Source organism: Schistocerca serialis, chromosome 5 (assembly GCF_023864345.2).
Source record: "Schistocerca serialis cubense isolate TAMUIC-IGC-003099 chromosome 5, iqSchSeri2.2, whole genome shotgun sequence".
NCBI lineage: Eukaryota > Metazoa > Arthropoda > Insecta > Orthoptera > Acrididae > Schistocerca > Schistocerca serialis.
This window is the reverse complement of record NC_064642.1, coordinates 90959528-90980948: the sequence shown is the minus strand read 5'-3', so window position 1 is coordinate 90980948 and position 21421 is coordinate 90959528.

Below are 21421 nucleotides of genomic sequence, written 5' to 3'. Positions count from 1 at the left end.
CTGCAACAATTGTTAGGGGTCCAGTGGCAGTGGTTACTTCCACCGCCACTGCTTCGATTTTGTTGGTAGCTGGTAAGAATACCTGGTGGTGGGGGATCCCTCTTTTTACATATATGGCCACTCCTCCGCCTTGGGTTGGCCTGTCTTTACGGTAGCTAATGTAGTTGGGAACTGTCGCTTTTACTCCCGGCTTTAGGTGGGTTTCCCCCATCATGCATATGTCGATGGAGAACTCCTTCATGAGTTCTCGGAACTCGACCTCTTGATTAACAATGCCGTCTGCGTTAAAGACGCACATTGTCAGGCCTTGAATATTTGGTCGTCTATTCATGATGGGGTGTCGATACTACTGAGGAAGTCGCAGAGGGGAGCGACTGCTGGACTGTTGCCTGAAGGGCGACGAGGATCTGTGTGTTCTGCTTCTGGGCTTCCCTGAATTCCTTCATCATTTCCATGACGAGGTTCATGGTCTGCACCATTACGCCTAACAACTGATCCATGGGGGGAGAGTGTGTGTGGGGTTCCCTGGGCCTTCCTCCGTCATGGTGGACCTGGTCGTTGTTGCTATGTGTTTCCCGGTGTTGTTCTCGTGATAGTGTCTGGTGTTGTGATGGTTGGGCTACGCTTTCATGGCTCCTCGGTGGAGAAACCACTTCCGCATAAGTCGCCCTCGGTGTGTCCGGCCTTGGTTTTACCCAGGCCTTGTCCGTGTGTGTTGCCATGGTTTGTTTTCTTGTGTGTCTTGGTGGGTTTATGGTGTTTTGTTTGCGTGTGTGGGGGGCGGCCTTTGCGCCCTTTGCCTGTTGTGTGTGTCGTTTGTGGACCTCACAACCTTGGTAGCCCGCCGTGTGGTTTTTGCCACACAGCGCGCACCTTATTTGTGGGTCTGTGTGGTGAAGTGTGCATGTTCTTGTGTCGTGGGCCTCGGCGCACTTCCTGCACCTTACTGGCATGGTGCAGTAGGCGGCGATGTGGTTTAGGCCCTGACACCTGAAGCACTGCACCGTCTTGTTCTTGCGGCGCAGCGGTTCGGTGGTGACAGGCACTGCCAGAACCATCTTTATCTCCCTTTTGTTCTGGGGGATGTCCGGGAGTGTGGCCTGGTATAGTGGCCACTTGCTGTTTATGTTGCCCATCTGTTGGACCCCCTTGACGACGTACCCCTGGGCAGTCAAATCTGTTTTGATTGCCTGGGGGGACACTCGTCTTGGCAGGTCTCGTATTACGATGTCTCTCTCCTAACTTTCTCAGCTGCCTCCGTAGGGAGGCCGCGCATGGCTTGCTCGATGCTGCTGATAATGTCTCGCTTAGGTAGTGTCCTGGGTACTGGAGCAAAATTAAGTCCTCTCGACAGCACTGATATTGTGGTCTCGTCCAGTTCTTTGCCTGCCAGATTGATGACAGTCTTGGCATTGGTTGTGTGGTCGGCATGTTGCCGGGCTCCAGACAGTCTGGTGAACTTGCCACATTGTTTTTCCGTGGTTTTTCTCTTGTGGATCTCACTGCTTGCATATGTGTATAAGGACATACTTGGCTCAGTCAAAGACCACCTAGGACTGCAGACTCCGGGCGTATACAGTATTGAATGTGAATGTGGTACGAAATACATCGGACAAACGCAGCGCTGCATCACGCAGAGGCGCTCGGAACACATTAGAAATGTACGCCTTGGTCAGACAGAAAAATCGGCGGTAGCGGAACATAGCATTAACGAAGGACACACCTTCCTCTTTGAGGGTACGAAGAAGCTGTGTGACGCTAAAGGATTTTGGGATTCAGTTTTCAAAGAGGCTGTAGAAATTCGGTTGAACAGCAACCTGATCAATCGAGACACTGGTTTCCAACTTAGTACAGCTTCGAATCCCGCAATAACTAAAATTAGAAGAGAACGCTCCGGCACGAAGACGGTAGCGGCCACAGACGTATCAGGAACCGGCAGGGGCTCGACGCCCGGTCCGCGCAGCGAACCCTCCACCACTGGCGCGGCGGCCGATTCCGCAGGTACCTGATTGGTCGGCGCCCGGAATCAGTCACTGGTCCAGGAGCCTTTATAGGACCGCGCAACACCGTCTCTCTCCAAGAGTGGAAGATCACCAGAAATCAGGCCACCAGGAGGCTGCTCAATCGTCTTCAGAGAGAACTGAAGGTAGCGCTCAATGAGCACAGAAACCAGCAATGGCAAAACCGCCTCACAGCTCTCAAAGTAGACGATCATACACTTTGGCAAGCAACCAAACAATTCACAAAAAGACGCGCTAGGATGCCGCCACTGCACGGCGAGCGGGGACTGGTCTACAGCAATGCTGAGAAGGCCAACGCCCTCGCCGACTCCTTCGAGAAGCAGTTTCAAACGGCAGAACCCGAGGATGAAGAGCATGAAGAGGTAGTCAGTCGTCAACTGGCCGTCTTCCTCAATGCTGAGGAGGACCCAGAGGACGAACCCATACTTTTTGCCCCCGAGGACGTGGCAAGAGTAATCAGGTCCCTCCCTACAAAAAAGGCGCCAGGGCACGACAGTGTCACAAACCAGTTAGTCAAAAAACTCCCACCCACAGCGATCACACACCTCGCGAACGTCCTCAACGAGATTACTCGTTCCCGTGAGTTCCCAGCTTGCTGGAAACATGCGGAAGTGGTCGCGATACACAAACCAGGAAAAGACCCTCTATTCCCGCAGCACTACAGGCCGATTAGCCTCTTGCCAACACTCAGCAAGATCTATGAGCGCCTCCTGCTAAAACCCATACAAGAACATATTACCAGAGAGCAAATTCTGCCGGATTTCCAATTTGGATTCCGGCAGAACCACTCTGCCCCACAACAGGTCATGAGAATGGTTGAAGCAGCCACAGAGGGCTTCAACCACAGAGGCTACTGCGGGATAGTGCTACTAGACGTAGCCAAAGCCTTTGATTCAGTATGGCATAGAGGGCTACTCTACAAGTTGTACTCACAAGGGTTTCCAGGGAGCATTGTTCAGCTAATCAAGAGCTACCTCGTGAATAGGACTTTCTCCGTCAAAGTAGAAACCGCCAGCTCCACCAGAAGGCGTATTCGTGCTGGGGTGCCACAGGGATCGGTCCTGGGGCCCGTATTGTACAGCTTGTACACTGCGGACACTCCGACGGCCCCCCTGGTGCACACCGCGCAGTACGCAGACGACACAGCCTTCTACACGAGAAATGCGAACAAGGACCTGGTCATTCGTAGGCTACAAAGGGTTTTAGACGACACAGAAACCTGGGCCCGTCGCTGGCGCATCACCATCAATTCGGAGAAGACGCAGGCAATGCTGATTACCCGCAGGCTCGGAAGGCGCGAACCTCCTCAACGTCCCCCCCTCCACCTCCACCTAAATGGAACCCAACTCCCCTGGCGCAGAACCGCCAAGTACCTTGGCGTAACCTTGGACTCTCGTCTTACGTGGAAACCCCACATAGACGAGGTCCACAGGAAGGCCTGCGCCAGAATGTCCATCCTATATCCTATCCTCAACACAACCAGCTCCCTTCCCTGCCCAGTAGCAGTAAATGTTTATCAGACCCTGATCCGGCCAGTAATGGAGTATGCGTGCCCTGTCTGGGGATACGCGGCAAAGCAGCACCTGGACAAACTCCAGAGGCTGCAGAACCGCGCCCTCAGAAGGGCACTGCATCTACCACTCGGATTCCCCATAGACGACCTGCACGCCGCAACCGAAATCCCACTCCTGAGAGAGCGTTTCCAGGATCTGGCAAGGGCCTTCTACGAGGGTTCTTCCAGATCCGAAAACGCACTCATCCACTCCCTAGGTCGGTATGACATGTCCCGCGATAAGCACAAGCGCCCTATGACGATCTTCGACGACTAAGTCGAAGAGAAAATCCCAACACCCAATCCATCATCCTGTTCCTTCCCATATAACACCAAACTTCTCGCCTACCTCAGGCAAGTACCAGACACACTCACAACAATCATCACAAATCACAGACACCAAAAACTATAGAAAAATCACACACACACGTTCACAGGGGAGTAAAAGCCGAAAGGCTACAGACTCCCCCTCACACTTCCCCAAAGAGGGGAAAGCAAAAGATGAGTGCAGGCAGGCAGCATCTCGACATCACCATCAATTCTGAAAAGACGCAGGCGATGCTGATCACCCGTAGGCTCGGAAGGCGCGAACCTCCTCAACGGCCCCCCCTCCACCTTCACCTAAACGGAACCCAACTCCCCTGGCGCAGAACCGCCAAGTATCTTGGCGTAACCTTGGACTCTCGTCTTACGTGGAAACCCCACATAGACGAGGTCCATAGGAAGGTCTGCGCCAGAATGTCCATCCTGTACCCAATCCTCAACTCATCCAGCTCCCTTTCCTGCTCAGTAGGAGTGAACGTGTACCAGGCCCTGATCCGGCCAGTCATGGAATACGCGTGTCCTGTCTGGGGATATGCGGCGAAGCAGCACCTGGACAAACTCCAGAGGCTGCAGAACCGCGCCCTCAGGAGGGCACTGCGTTTACCCCTTGGATTCCCTATCGACGATTTGCATGCTGCTGCGGAAATCCCACTCCTGAGAGAGCGTTTTCAAGACCTGGCAAGGGCCTTCTATGAAGGTACTTCCAGGTCGGGAAACGCCCTCATCCACTCCCTAGGTCGGTACGACATGTCCCGCGATAAACACAATCGCCCCATGACGATCTTCGACGACTAAGTCGAAGAGAAAAATCCCAATACCCATTCCCAAATCCTACTCCTACCCAAAATGCTACAACTATCTCGCCAAACCTCAGGCAAGTACCAGACTCACACAGAACAAACATCACATCTCACAGACATCAAAAAAGTACAGAAATAATCACACACACAAGTACACAGGGGAGTAAAAGCCGAAAGGCTACAAACTCCCCCTCACACTTCCCCAAAGAGGGGAAAGTATTAGATGTGAGCAGCAGCAGCATCTCGACACTTCGCTTGAAGATGATGGGTACGAAACCCTTCGAAACGTTGTGAGAAGACGACGCCTTTACTCGGCTGATCACCCGAGAAGATTTCACGAATGGAATACGCCGAGAAAGTCTCAAATTACATTTACCTTGCCTCCTTATTGCTTTTGTATAGAAAATGTGTGTATTAATTGTACTTGACTATTATCATGTGCTATCTTATCTTGTGTGGGTTGTGAAGAGCAAGTTTAGGTTATATTAGCTAAAGGCAAAAGTAATGATTAAAGTAAACAAGAGAAAGGGCTAATTTATAAATCTTGTGACTGCTTTACTGCTAAAGTGACAACTGCTGCTACTCACTATGTGATTTGTCAATTTAGGTGTGTTAATTGCACTTCACAGAACAGTACTTACTAAAAGTTCGTTTTGAATGAGTAAAATTAGGTTCTTTACAAATAATGGTTTTACGTTATTGTGCCTAATTACGTTGAAGACGAATGTTAAGATTCCTCGTCTTTAATCTCACAGTCTTTGAAATCAAATGAATGATTTTATTACCTTCCTCTTCCTCGTAAATTTTGAGTGTCTTGAAATTTACATGCTGCTGTACTTCAATCACTGGCAAAGGTTAGCGGTCGCCTCAAAACAATTATCCGCTGAAATTCATTATCATAAGTCGTCAATACGATTAATCTCACTGTTTTATATATTTTATCTTAATTCTTTTATTGGCTATGTAGACTAGTCTGGGGGTACGATGCTTTAGGTCCGGATCATAAGTTTTCCTAACAGGTTTCAGTGATACATGTGTTGCATTACAGTTAAATCAACATTTATTTGTTAGGTTACGTTTTGTCTCTTGGATTATTATTGCAGAGTTAATAAACAGGTTGCATTCATGATTCCAGCATTTGTAGCTTCATAGTTAACAAATCAAATCATCTTGCAGCATACAAACATCTGCATAACACAACATCTGATCATGACCACTTCATGTTAAAGCATACAACATTACGCTTTACGCATTACGCTTTAAATTTAAATATTTTTACACTTTACATTAGGTCTTCCTTGAAATAAATAAATATTTTGTTTCTTACATATATTTATGAAACATGGACAAGTAAAGAGTTTGCATTCTAAACAAGAAATTATAGCTTTTTAGTACAATTTCAGTTACAATAGATTTGAAGTAACATTTCTGTAACATGCAATTGCTTAAGGTTGGTGTTGCAAGATTCTAAATGCAAAACACACATAGAATTTATTGAATGTTAAAATCTCAATGGGATTGCTTCAATGTACGTCAGATTAATTTTTTTAGTTTTCGTTTCATTAAAGAAACATCATTCTTCCTCTGATGAACCCAATATACTTCCATAAAAACCTCAACTTCTCAATACGTAGCTCAACAGGCGATTTTTTTACTTACAAAGTTAGGAATATTTGTTTAGGATAAAAAAAAACTATTTATCAAGTAACATAACGGTCGAATATTGTCATTACTTAAGTTATGAAATAGCTGATTTTGTTGTATTTATTTTTAATGTTTACGCCTCAAAAGAGGCAAGCATAATATTGAATATATGTATATATACATTTAATTGCGATCAATCACTTATTAAATATTTCTTTACCTCCATTAATTCGTTGCCGAGCCTTTTTAATAACTTTTATGGTGAAGCATGCAGAAGATGAACATGAAGAGGCTCGAAGACTAGTTAGAGGAACTAAAAGAATATTTCGTTAGTGACCAGTCGCACTTGTATGTGTCTATATTAAATTAATATACAGTCATAGTGTTCTACAATATCCACAACAGTGACCTTCATAAGTAAAATACATGATTCTAATTTGATTTTTATGCAGAATGCATTTCCAGTAGAAAATTTAGCAGTTGTGTATCCACTTATTTTATAATTCGTGCGTGAAATTATTCCAGAAATCTTCCTGTTCATAGACATGCTACTTTAAAATCCGGCAACTGTTGATACATCTACTGAGGTTCAGTGTAAAACCGGCAGTAAAGCGAGCCAATCAGATAACAAATGGCAAAAATAAATACAAAAGGTTGTTTGTGGTATCTTGGCAATATTTAGTGTTCTATCACTACTCTGCGTTGCAGATTGATGTCGTACAGCATTTCGAATCCAGCAGTTTATGATTATGCGTGAAACTGTAGACCCCAGGGCCGACAAATGAATGTTCGTTCTACTGCGATAAATGACACAAAGGCTCGTATTAACAGCGCAAACCGACAAATAGATAGAAATATAAACGAATGACAGACATTTACTGTGGACTTCTGTATCATTAACAACTACCACGAAACAATTTATATTTTATGGCCTGTCATTCAGGAAGCTGCACGGTGTAATAAAATGTCATTTGGGACATTAAAATTCATGCAGTCCTGACGCGAGAGCTATGCAATGACCTCGTATTTCAGACTGTAACGAAACAATTATTCTCCAGTACCCTTTCCTTCACGCCGAGCCTACAGCAGAGATGTAAATGCGGCAGACAGCTTGCTGTGTGGCGCCATTCCGAGCGCTGATGCTAATGCGGACACGCATCGGAAGATGTTCGCTTCGGTCAACACAGGTGTTGCGACGGCGGGGCAGCGGCCTGCAATCTGAAAGACATTCACACGGAGCGGCGGCGGCCGCAATTTCACGGCAGTTACAGCGGTAGAAATGTAACCACAGGATGGGCGGGCGACACCTCGCGGCCATCACGATCGCACCGGCCGCCGAACGTCTCGGTAGCACTCGGTGTGTGCGGTCACGTAACGCTGCCGCAGGCGCCGAGGAGATGGAGCGCGGAGGATGGCGGAGACGTGGCACATACGCGGCGTAAGGCGGGCAAGAAGAGTTCTGCGACTGTGAAGTGCGTATAAAGAAGAAAGCGGACAGACTGATCTAGTCCGCATCGTGTGTCCACTATACTCAGCAAACAACTGTACAGTGTGTAGCAGAGGCGCCTGCAGAGAGTCCCACAGGATTCAGTTTTGGGTCCACTGTTATTCCTTTAACAGGGCTTTCTGAAAGCTGTTGTTCAATTACAACTTACGTTGTCCACAGGCGGCTATACAAGTCTGAAACCGCTTAGTTTGTATGGAAAACATTTTATACAAATCTTCAAATGAAAAGGCAGTCAGTGTTGCAGGTATTTATTTTAAAACTGACCGGTTTCGCGCAAGTGGCGCGTCTTCAGAATGTCTCTAAATTAACAAAAACGTATACAGGGTGCTCCATTGATAGTCACAGGGCCAAATATCTCACGAAATAAGAATCAAACGAAAAAACTACTAAGAACGAAACTCGTCCAGCTTGAAGGGGGAGACCAGATGGCGCTATCGTTGGCCCGCTAGATGGCGCTGCCATAGGTCAAACGTATATCAAATGCGTTTTTTAAATAGGAACCCCCATTATTTATTACATATACGTGTAGTACGTAAAGAAATATGAATGTTTTAGTTGGACCACTTTTTTCGCTTTGTGATAGATGGCGCTGTAATAGTCACAAACGTATAAGTACGTGGTATCACGAAACATTCCGTAAGTGCAGACGGTATTTGCTTCGTGATACATTATCCGTGTTAAAATGGACCGTTTACCAATTGCGGGAAAGGTCGATATCGTGTTGATGTATGGCTATTGTGATCAAAATGCCCAACGGGCGTTTGCTATGTATGCTGCTCGGTATCCTGGACGACATCATCCAAGTGTCCGGACCGTTCGCCGGATAGTTACGTTATTTAAGGAAACAGAAAGTGTTCAGCAACATGTGAAACGTCAGCCACGACCTGCAACAAATTATGAAGCCCAAGTAGGTGTTTTAGCTGCTGTCGCGGCTAATCAGCACGTCAGTAGAAGACAAACTGCGCGAGAATCGGGAATCTCATAAACGTCAGTGTTGAGAATGCTACATCAACATCGATTGCACCCGTACCATATTTCTGTGCACCAGGAATTGCATGGCGACGACTTTGAACGTCGTGTACAGTTCTGCCACTGGGCACAAGAGAAATTACGGGACGATGACAGATTATTGGTACGCGTTCTATTTAGTGACGAAGAGTCATTCACCACCAGCGGTAACGTAACTGGCATAATATGCACTATTGGGCAACGGAAAATCCACGATGGCTGCGATAAGTGGAACATCAGCGACCATGGGTTGTTAATGTATGGTGCGGCATTAAGGGAGGAAGGATAACTGGCCCCCATTTTATCGATGGCAATCTAAATAATGCAATGCATGCTGATTTCCTACGTAATGTTCTACCGATGCTACTACAAGATGTTTCACTGCATGACAAAATGGCTATGTACTTCCAACATGATGGATGTCCGGCACATAACTCGCGTGCGGTTGAAGCGGTACTGAATAGCATATTTCATGGCAGGTGCATTGGTCGTCGAAGCACCATACCATGGCCCGCACGTTCACCGCATCTGACGTTCCCGGATTTCTTTCTGTGGGGAAGGTTGAAGGATATTTGCTATCGTGATCCACCGACAACGGCTGACAACATGCGTCAGCGCATTGTCAATGCATGTACAAACGTTACTGAAGGCGAACTACTCGCTGTTGAGAGGAAGTTCGTTACACGTATTGCCAAATGCATTGATGTTGACGGACATCATTTTGAGCATTTATTGCATTAATGTGGTATTTACAGGTAATCACGCTGTAACAGCATACGTTCTCAGAAATGATAAGTTCGCAAAGGTACATGTATTACATTGGAACAACCGAAATAAAATGTTCAAACGTACCTATGTCCTGTATTTTATTTTAAAAAACCTACCCGTAACCAACTGTTCATCTAAAATTGTGAGCCATATGTTTGTGACTACTACAGCGCCATCTGTCACAAAGCGAAAAAAGTGGTCCAACTAAAACATTCATATTTCTTTACGTACTACACTAATATGTAATAAAAAATGGGGGTTCCTATTTAAAAAAACGCAGTTGATATATGTTTGACCTATGGCAGCGTTATCTAGCGGGCCAACCATAGCGCCGTCTGGTTTCCCCCTTCAATCTAGACAAGTTTCGTTCTTAGTAGTTTTTTCGCTTGACGCTTATTTCGTGAGATATTTGGCCCGGTCACGATCAATGGACCACCCTGTATATTACAGATGTTGTGACCTCGAGCCTGTCAGACCCCTGCTAAGCAACTACTGACTTAAGAAACTTACAAAAAGAACTATCGAGAAGTAAACATCGAACAGAGCATAATCGCACTCGACAAATATAAATCCGAATGCTTGAAAAGGTATATAAAATTGTGTAAAAATTACTTCTAAGATAGATAACTATAGCTCGCGCACAATACGGCGGCCAATGCGCAGTGACTAGTTTTCGTCCAGAGTGCTGGCAGAATTCATTCCTTTGTTCGGAAGTGGCGGCCAACAAGTGTTTTCCACCTTTCGGCCAGTTAGCAATGACAGAATAGAAGTGCACGCCCTGCAATTGTTCTCAAACGATTTTATAGAAAGTATTCAGTAAATAAAAATATCATTTGTGCATTACTTATAGCTTCATATGTCAGGTTCATGATTATGTGCCAAATCATTTTGTTAATGGTCATAGTTATTGTGATATTTACGAGGAAGTAAAATCAAATTAAGCAGAAGGGATAGATAACATTCCATCAGAATTTCTAAACTCATTGGGAGAAATGGCAACGAAGCGACTATTCACGTTGGTGTGTAGAATGCATGAGTCTGGCGACGTACCATCTGACGTTCGGAAAAGCATCACCACACAACCCCGAAGACTGAAAGAGCTGAAAAGTGAGAGAAATATCGCACAATCAGCTCAACAGCTCCTGCATCCAAGTTGCTGATAAGTCCAATATACTGAAGAATAGAAAAGAAAGTTGAGAACGTGTTACATGACGATCAGTTTGGCTTTAGGAAAGGTAAAGGCGCCAGAGAGGCAATTCTGACGTTGCGGTTGAAAACAGGCCAACGAAAAATTTTTTTCAAATTTTTTTAGTTTGATAGCTGATCTTTATAGATTTTTATGAAATGTTTGTTTTGTATCACCCATAGTTTTCGAGTAATATGCTTTTTATTATATAGTATAAAGATGCTATGCTATACGGTAAACGGGGAAATTAATGAAAAGCTTTGTTACAATATAAGCATCGTTTTTATTTACAGTAAGATACTTAAAACAATGATATGTGTTAATAGAGGTTTCACTTGTCAGCTGGAATTGGTTTGTATGTTCTTTCTCTTTTTTCTTTGAAGATTCTTGTGTAGCTTTTTCTACGATGAGTCGCTTGCTGAACTTCTCCGTGAAGTGACGAACAGTAGTCGCCCATCATGTTCGTGTTCCAGTGGCCTTGGTATCGTTTTTCCATCACTTTAATGTCCTGATGAAAATGCTCTCCTTGCTCCTCACTAACATCTCCCATATTGTCTGGGAAGTAATCCTGGAGAATGGTCAAAAAGTAAAGTTTCAGGCTCATTAAACATCCTAAAATTTTAAACTTCTTTACCATTGTAGCTATAATAGAAACATATTCTGGGTCTTTTTCATGCCCTAAGAACTTTGTAACTGCTTGAGTGATACCCATGCTTCTTTCTCATTTAAGGTCATTATGAATTCAAAGTTAACATCAAACATCAATTTTCTAATGCCAGGTCCGACAAAAACGCCTTCTTTTAGTTTAGCTTCTGAAAGGTGTGGAAACTTTTGGCAGAGATACTTAAAACATCGTCCATCTTTAGGCAAAGACTTTACAAACTGTTTCATTGGGCCTAACTTTATATGTAGAGGTGGTAGGAGTACGTTTTTTTTGATCTACAAGGTTTTTGCGTAGAATGTTCTTATCACCAGGTTTTAAAGACAGGCCAGGTCTTTCTGCACAAGAAACATGGAAATTTTGTAAGGCCACCTTGCCGACCCAGGAGCACGCATGTTACTTTTAGATCGCCACATATAATCCAACCATGAGCAGAATAGCCTATCTTATTCAGCACTATTTCTAGTTTTTCATAGCTTTCTTTCATATGGCCAACAGGTATAGATGCAAATATGTTACCGTTGTGGAATAAACAGCCTTTAAACTAGTTTTGAATGAATCAATAAACAGCCTCCAATCTTCCTCTTTGTATTCAATACCAAACTCATTCATCAGACAGGGAATGTCTGAGCAGTACACTAAATCACCTTCTTGTTCAAAAAACTTGGAAAATTGCTGATCTCTCTTTCTATACGTATATATATCCTGGTTCCAACTGCCAATAACTTCTTTTCCTTTTGTCTAGAGCCAAGCAATTCAGCTTTATCTTTCGTTAAGTCCAGATCCCTAACCAAATCGTTAAGCTCGGTCTGAGTAAACAATTTGTGCTCTAGACTTTCAGTATTTCAATGGAATTCATCAACATCTGGTTCATCTAAATCACATTGCACATCAGAAAATACTTCTGTAGGATTAGAATTTAAATCATCTGGTGGTTCAGGAACCAGCAGATCTACACCATGCCCTACTGGTCGTATGGCGGACGGAAGGTTAGGGTAGCTTATTACCTTCTTGTTTTTCGAATTATGACCAGTAATATCAACACTGCAAAAGTAGCAATCATCAGAATGATTTCTTGGCTCCCTCCATATCATAGGAACAGCAAAACTAAAGACTTTATTCTCCTTTTTGGACCATTTTCTCAGATCTTCAACACACACGTAACTTATGCGACGCCCAAGATTTATTTTGATCACCAAGTTTCGATCTACAGTATGATAGATAAATCTTTTTCTCAAATCTGTAATGTTTCTTTGGTGTCTTTTAATCACAAATTCACCACAAATATAACAAAAACTGTCAGCAGAGTTTTTGCAACCACGATTAGACATTGTACTGAGCACATGTACAGGAAACGGGGAAGTGAGGTTAGGTTGACAGTAAACGGAACACTATCTGCTAACACAAGGGTATATGGAAGGGACAGGATGGTAGGACATCTGTTGAGACATCAGGGAATGAGTTCCGTGGTACTAGAGGGAGCTGTAGAGGGTAAAATCTTTAGAGGGACACAAAAATTGGAATACATCCAGCAAACACTTGAGGACGTAGGTTCCAAGTGCTACTGTGAGTTGAGGAGGTTGGCACAGGAGAGAAATTCGTGGCGGGTCGTATCAAACCAGTCGGAAGACTGACAACTAAAAAAAAGAAACAACTCACTGCACGACATTCGGAAAAGTGTGCAATGAAATTAGAGGCCGCTTTCATTTTGCGTTTGGTGCAATTTACATAACATGTTGTTGCATGTGAAATTTAAATAACATACTGAATTTTTCTTTAGACTTGGGTAGAGGTATCAATCTGTCACCAATCTCGAGAAAACTGATACGATGTAGCATCCTCATCTACAATCGCGCCGCGCCAGCGATAAAGCCAGAGAGAAATATGCACAGCATTCCCTATATTTCATAAACGGCTTCACATATCGAAATGATATTTTGGTGAGTAGTAGCAAACAAAGTGGAGAGTATTTTACTATATCGTTATTACGTAAAACTTCATTATCTACCGTGTTATTTCAGTAACTACAGACTTTTTCAGTGAAAGAATGTAATTTTTAAGGGCCATCCATAGCTGGTGGAACTAGAAATGCCATGGATTTTGCAACAACGTAAGTGAAGGCATTACACCTTTTTTGTAGCGAGGATGTGGTTTCTCATAAGCTACTGAGCCTATTTTTCCTCAGTTCATCACTTAATAAACTTAATAAATCACCGACTCCGAATAAACTTAATAAATCACTGACTCTCGCAACTGCCTCCACACAACATGTTAGTGAGATGAGACTGTGTAAACTCCGCAGTGTTTAGGAAAAAGAAGCAACGTTCAACATGGCAACCAGAAAAAGCTGTAGGTTTTACTCATAATTCCCCAATCATGACGCTTCTCTGAAAGTAGAAATCGTTAACAAGCCAGACGAAAAAAAATCGCTGCATTTTCGGCGGAATTCTTTTTCGGTACTAACGAAAGCAGAAGTCACAGTAGATGTTTTTGAATGGTCACAATGCAAGTGTGGGCGTGGAGGGGCCCCACTTAATATTTACATAAGGTGTGAGTGTAGGCTTCAGTTTAGAACGGCACTTCCCCTCCAATGCTCCCTATTTCCCCTACAACGTCTGCCCATAGCCCGTAGCCATCCACCCCCCCCCCCACCCCTCCCCCGCACTATCACTCTCTCCATGCATGCCCTGTCATTTGAGCATCTGCCGGCCACGACATTCTGCGCGGACTACGTTCGAATAATAGACTTCCCGTGCTTATGGGTACAAAGAACCTAACTGGGAGTGTTCTCCGATCGCTGGTAAGCACATCGCATCCTGTGCTCGACCACCACGGCCCTCGGGGTCACAGCACAATTTTAAAACATTTGAAGATGGGAATGTAAGATCCCAAAACCAGTCGTGTTCTAAATAAAAGAACCTTAAAAATGTAGCGGTATTTTCAACCTCCGGCATAATGCTGAGTTGTGGATGTCCCTCAGACAGGATCCTTTCTTTCATGATTGATCAGTTGCTCAAAACATTATTATACAGGTACATAAAGCAGTTGGAAACTGACACTAAGTTGAATTAATCACGGGATGAATTGGCAGAGATATATGCAAAGGAAAAACCAACAAGTCGCAGACGAATGAAATAATTTATGGTGAGACTGAATTCATTATTGTGCTTTACTGCTTGAAGAAGTGAATGAAAGGTTGCGATTTTTTTTTATTTAATCAACTCAGCAGTACATTACTTTTTTAGTTACTCACATACTTTCATACAATACAATATACTTAATATCAACAAATCTAATAACACGAAGTTTAGCTTGTCCACGATGGACTAACTTGTTACATGCGTAATGGCCTGTTCCATTATTGACGTAGAAACAATCAGTATCTTGGCCATGCAGAAGCAGTTTTAATATCATCCATTAACGGTTAATGGTATTTATTACAAAAGAAGCACTATTGTTATTTATTAATCTCTAAATATTGTGGTCAAAACTTGAATAAAACAAAAAATGGCAGAGGCAAATTCTGTTATAACTTGTGGGGAAGAAAGTATCGCAGTAGAAATTAATTCAAATATGGGGCTTATTAATGCTGTTGCGTGTAAGGCCAATACGCGCTCTGGAAGCGACTCATTTCAGTCAGGTATGCAATCAACAACGAGTAACGAACAGATCGCCAATGTAAGGGTTCTACGTTGTAATATCCACGTCTATATTTTATTCAAAACAATATTGACGACTACATTGTATGTGGAATGTGACTAAACTTTGATCCTGTTCTCGTAATACCAATAAAAAGGATTTCATCGTTCGTAAAATAATAAATAATTATTGTCAACGACATAATTTAATATTTGTAAAAGTTATATTTCAGACAATACTCATGTAAAAAGGTGATGAAAATCTCAATGTTTTGTTATTTATGATTTTTGTGGAAAAATCCTTTTTGTTGTTCGAACTGTTGCACTCACAGGATGTGACTGATGTCTCGTAACACAGAGGTCTGTAAAAAACGGCATCATGATGCTAACCGATATTTGAAAATAAGAGTTTATGTGTTATTGAAACGGATCTTCTTTGTTTGGAGTTTTATTTCATTGTAATTCTCCTTCTGTATAAATGTTAAGTTTACTGCTCAGCTACAAAAGAGCGCAGCCTTTAGCGCTATTGATCTACAGCGGAGATTATTAGTAAATGGAGTAAAACACAGCCTGAACCAGAATCGATGAGTGATTGTCTTATGTTAGCGGCCATCTTAGTGAAATATTGCAGCGGCAGTTTTAAATTGATTTTCTATACATACATAAATGTTGTTGGTCGTAATTGCGATAATAAGTGTGTATTGGTGGCCGAGGACCCACTCTGAGGTAATAAATGCCTGTTAGACCGTGAATCCATTGAACCTCTATGAATGCAAACAGTATCTTAAATAAAAATTCTTATCTGCTGATGATGAAGTCTGGTTATTTCGTAACAACTTTTATGAAATATTTTGGCAGGAAAATACGTTAGTGTTGTGTACGTATGTATTGTGTGACAAAACTGTTCATTTGCTTAACGAAAAGTGTTACTACCTTGAATAACAGTAGCGTTAAATTCGAAAAACGGTGTGCAACTAGCAAAGAGTATTTTAAACAATAGCACTGAAATTATTAAAAATCATTACTCTTCTTTAGTTCAGATTGCTTATCATACATTTTTCTTGTTTACTGGTTACACATCTTTGCTTCTGTGAATGAATTTAGGGACGTTTACACTGCTTGACAGGCAACATTGCTACACATTCCCTTGCGTTGATTTATTTAACAAAACAAAGATCATTAGTTGGGAAAAACAGTAATTAAATAAAACTTCATGTTACATTAATAGTAGGTAAGTTTTATTGTAACTTTGCAGAATTTGAAAAACACACGCAAACAACTACATCACATTGCAAGTGACGGCAGTCCTAAATATCAGTAGTATATTTTCAAATATAATTTTTCTGGTAGATATTTTGCTATTATTATTTGTATATGTTTTAGTTGTAAGATATTTTGTGGGATTTATTGTTATTGTCACTGATATACTTTTGGGCAATATTAGTATCAAACATGGTTAGACCGAAGATGCAAGTAAAGTCGAATGAGCATGCTGATGAATAAATGGCATCAGAAGCTCAAATAGATCAACCTTTGCAGTGCAAGTCCTTGATGATGTAAAAATAGATGATAACGATTTATTACCTGATATTTCGGCCGAAAATGAAACTGCGGAGTTGTCAACACAGACAGACATTCCTGCAGTTAAACCTTTAAACACAGACGGACATTCCTGAATTTAAACCGTTAGAAGTGAATGATGATATTTCTACCGGCCAAGGGGCATAAATTAGCAGTTCTCGAGCTCTACCACTACCGGATGTTAAATTGCTAGCATTATTATTTGAAAAGTTTAATATCGTGGAACAGGAAAGCGCAGGCAAGAAAAGGCTATAAAAGAACAAGAGCGTGATAGGAAATTCACGGAACAAATAAACAATATCTTTATCGAACGAGATAGGGAAACTAGACAGAGAATTAATCAGGTGTTAGTCGATCGCGATACAGCAATTACGACTCATTTTAACAAAGAAACCAATCCAAAAATGACTTGTATTAAACCGTTGGCAAACATACCAACTCAATTGAATAATCTTCAAACTGAAGTAGATAAGTTGGAAACACATTTCAAAGCTTTGACTACTACTGTGGAGTCAATACAGAATGATATCCACACAGAAGTACCGAAACAAGGAAGATTGTATATGACGCAGAGATATATAAACAGAAGACAGGCTGTTTGATAAAATACTTTGAAATATACAACCTCTGACAATAAACTTCGGTGAGTAGTCATGTAACATTAACCTAGGTGAACTATGAAATACAGTTACCTTACTGTTCTTCGAAATAGTTATCTCCCGCAACTATGCACCGCTGAGCTCTGCGATACATGTCCTGGAAAATTTGCACGAAGTTCTCCTTTGGGATGGTGTCCAAAAGCGGCATCACGTTTCGTTGGACGTCAGGAATATCGTCAAATCTCTTTCCTTTCAAAGCGAGATTGAGTCGAGAGAATAGGAATAAGTGTGGAGGATTGAGATATAGGAAGTTTGGTGGATGTTCAAGTTGCACCAACCCCTTTTTTGCCAGGAACTATTTGACGATATTGGCCGTGTGTGGGCGAGTGTTGTCCTGAACAAAAAACCAAGAACTTGTTGTGCATACTGGGGTCATACCCTGCGTAGACGTTGCACGAAAGGGTCATAATTTCAACGTACTGTGCAGCGTTCAACGTCGCTCCCTCAGGTAGAAATTCCTTGTGGCTAATACCTTGACCATGGTAAAAGCCGATGAGCATCGTTTTGATGTGTTATTTTTCGGCCCTGACCTTTTTCCGACGAGGTGATGTCGGAGAACGCCACTTCATGCTTGACCGTTTCGTTTCAGGGTAGTATCGGAGACACCAGGTTTCATCCTCAGTGACAATACGGTTCAAGAAACTGGGTGTCGCATCCACCATTTCGACAAAATCCTGTAAAGCTTCTAAACGTTCCTGCTTCTGATCGTCAGTCAAGTGATGTGGCACAAGACGACAACACGTTTTCCTCTTCCACAACTCCTGTGTAAGGATTTGTCGCACGGATTCACGGTTCAACTGCACTTCATCCGCTATCATGCGCACAGTTAGTCGACAGTCTATCGTGATTAATGTCCTCACTTTCTCAATGACGGCGGTCGCCGGTCGTCCGCTACGGGGATTGTCAGAAGCACTTCCCCGGCCTCCTCCAAAACGGGCGAACCACTCGTACACACACTTCATGGACAGTGCTTGATCCCCATAAACATATACCAGCATTGCATGCGCTTCTTTCGGTATCTTGCCAAACTTAAAACAAAACTTTAAACTGATCCTTGCCTCGTTCATTGCCTTGTTCTCAGTTCAGAACCAAAGCACTAAACAAGCACTTCGTCCAACAGGTCTAAAACGGAACACACACAATGCTCAACTGAACTACAGTGGAGGCAGGTTGTCAACACCGGCCATTCGCCGGTGCAGCGTTGTGAGTCGCCAGCGTTGCCGGATCGACCGTTCTGACTTTATACACCGAACTTTATAGTCAGATTAATTAATTACGACAAGGAACTGGGATGGACCAGTAACCAAACGGGACATGTTACGAGTATTGAAGGCTAGATTGCCAATAAATGTTAAAGAGAAACTGTTTAACGTCATAGATACTGACCTCAAGGAATTTTTATCTGTGGTAGACTCGTTAGGCTTGGTCCAAGAAGACGCCAGAAAGAATTCTGATGCAATAAATAGTGCCAACTGTTCGAACAGAAATCGTTCCTGGAATGGAAGCAATGGAAATAGTGGCGAAAACAGAAACAAAACCCATGGCAAAGGAAAGTATAACAGTAAAAATCATTACAACCAAAAATCTTATCACCTTAGTAGTAACAATAATCACCAGGAAACCGATGACTACCAGCATTCAAATGGTAATCAAAGCCTATATAGTAATGAAAATGCCAACATTAATAATAATTCTAAACTTAAAAGACGAAATGAAAATAAACCGAAGAGTCCATACAAGGATAAACCAAAAATCATGCGTGGTGACAATGAATATTGGCAGCAACCAGGGCCAAGTCATTGGCAGCCGCAACAAATTTTTTTGAATCCGGATCAGCCAGTAAATTACATACAGACCTATACCAGCCGAATAACCAGTATCCACAATGGTGGGACCCGAGTGGACTACCACCGACTGTAGAATCACAAAATGTGAAAACAGTGGAGGTATCCTCGGACCCGAAACAGGATATACCAAAGTCAACAAACTAATCTCGGTCCCTGTAGGCCTTCGGCATGAGATCGACACCAAGAATGAAGGCAAAAGGTCCTTGCAAGAAAACGTCAATGTGATTCTCTATCAGTATGGTAAGAAAATCGAAGATGAACTCTATCAAGAATCTACTGTCGCCGGCCGGAGTGGCCGTGCGGTTCTAGGCGCAACAGTCTGGAACTGAGCGACCGCTACGGTCTCAGGTTCGAATCCTGCCTCGGACATGGATGTGTGTGATGTCCTTAGGTTAGTTACGTTTAATTAGTTCTAAGTTCTAGGCGACTGATGACCTCAGAAGTTAAGTCGCATAGTGCTCAGAGCCATTTGAGCCAATCTACTATCTGTGATAGGGAAGGAAAAAAGAGTATTCAGGCAAGTGTCAATGGAACCATCAATGGTGTAGCAACCATTATCCTCCTTGACACAGGTGCGAGAGTATTGGTGATGAACGCACAATTTTTTCAAGAAGGTAACGCAAATAAAAAGACTGCTGATTTTGCCTGTTATGAACTGCAATGTTATAGGAGGGCCGGGAAAGAAGGCACAAATTGTACAGTACCAGACACAGGTGGAGATTTCCTTTGGAAATGATAGCGTTATATGCACATTCCTATTAATGGAAAACTTATCAATACCGATGTTACTGGTCCTGCAGTTTTTATGGGACAGAGAGGATATAATAGATCTCGCCCGGGGAATATGTGTAGTCAAGTACCGGCAGTGACTAACAATGTTGAAGCTGATTCGGGAGTTAGGTGCGAGCCTTCCGCTGACAAGAGGATTAGACATCTGTCGGCAAACAAAAATGTTGGTGTTACAATATGATCATCCACAAAAGTGTCATACTAACCGAAAGAATGATGTACCCAATACCTTGAGTGACATTGGTGCATCAATAGAGGAGAAGGTGAAAGAGGCATCTTTCATTGACGCTTCACAGGCTGGACAATTAATAAAATTGCTATCCAGACCCCATGAAATATTTATAGATCGACCAGGTATCATAAAAGGTTATGTCTATGATATGAAAGTCTATCCATATGAGACCTATTACAGAGTTTCATATTCGGTACCCTGGATGAAGAAAATGCCAATTATTGTACGAAGGACCATTCAGAATAATCTCAATCCCACATTATGGATGTTATTTACTAGAAGACGTCAGTATAGAGAATCTAAAGGGACTGTATTGTCATAGAGACATTAAGAAACATTTACAGTAGGAAATCACTTTTGTGTCACTGTAAAGAGAATAATATGTCCCGTGCAAATGCACGGTTGCGCAAATATAAATATGTAAATAGTAGTTATAGTGAAAATGTCATCATAAGTAATTTCATGAATTCATATGTACTAATCTGTAAGCTTACATGTCAGTAGTTACACTGTAGTATTCATGAAGTGTAAATCCCGTAAGGGGAGAATAATGTTTTTACGGTAAAAATTTTATTTTGAAAAAGTCATTTACTTGATAGAGGTTCGTGTTAATGCAATCTCAGTACACATACTTTTCTTATCTTTTCTATGTAGGTTGTAGAAATTGCCAATCACCTATGTGAACGCACACACGTGACGGATGTTAGTTGCGTGTTAGCTCACGTGTTTTCCTTCATCCGCATTTGCTCTTTACGGAGCATTTGATTTTTATGTACCGTTTTGGGTAGGGGAGCGAGTGGCTTGTTGTAACAGTTTTCATGAAAACTAATATATCTTGAGATCCATTAATGAAACTGCTACTAAATAAAGATGGATGGATGCTGTAACTCTTTCTCTACCAAATCAAGTAAAAATAATACCATAACTATTGGTCATTATTTTACAATCAATTATTTGCTAGCCGAAGTGCGGTGTTACAACTTACCTCGTGCTTGGGGCAAGTTGTAACGTCTACTGGGGCAAGTAGTAACTACAAAAAAACAACAATAATATGTCTAATCATTTATTCTTTGTTTATTGTTAACAAAATTGACATCTTTTTAAAGTAGGTATTATGTAATTCTTATCAAAAATCAACTTAAATACACTTTTTAAGTAATCAACACCTAAAAATTACGTAATTAACAGTTTTATTTAGTTAAAC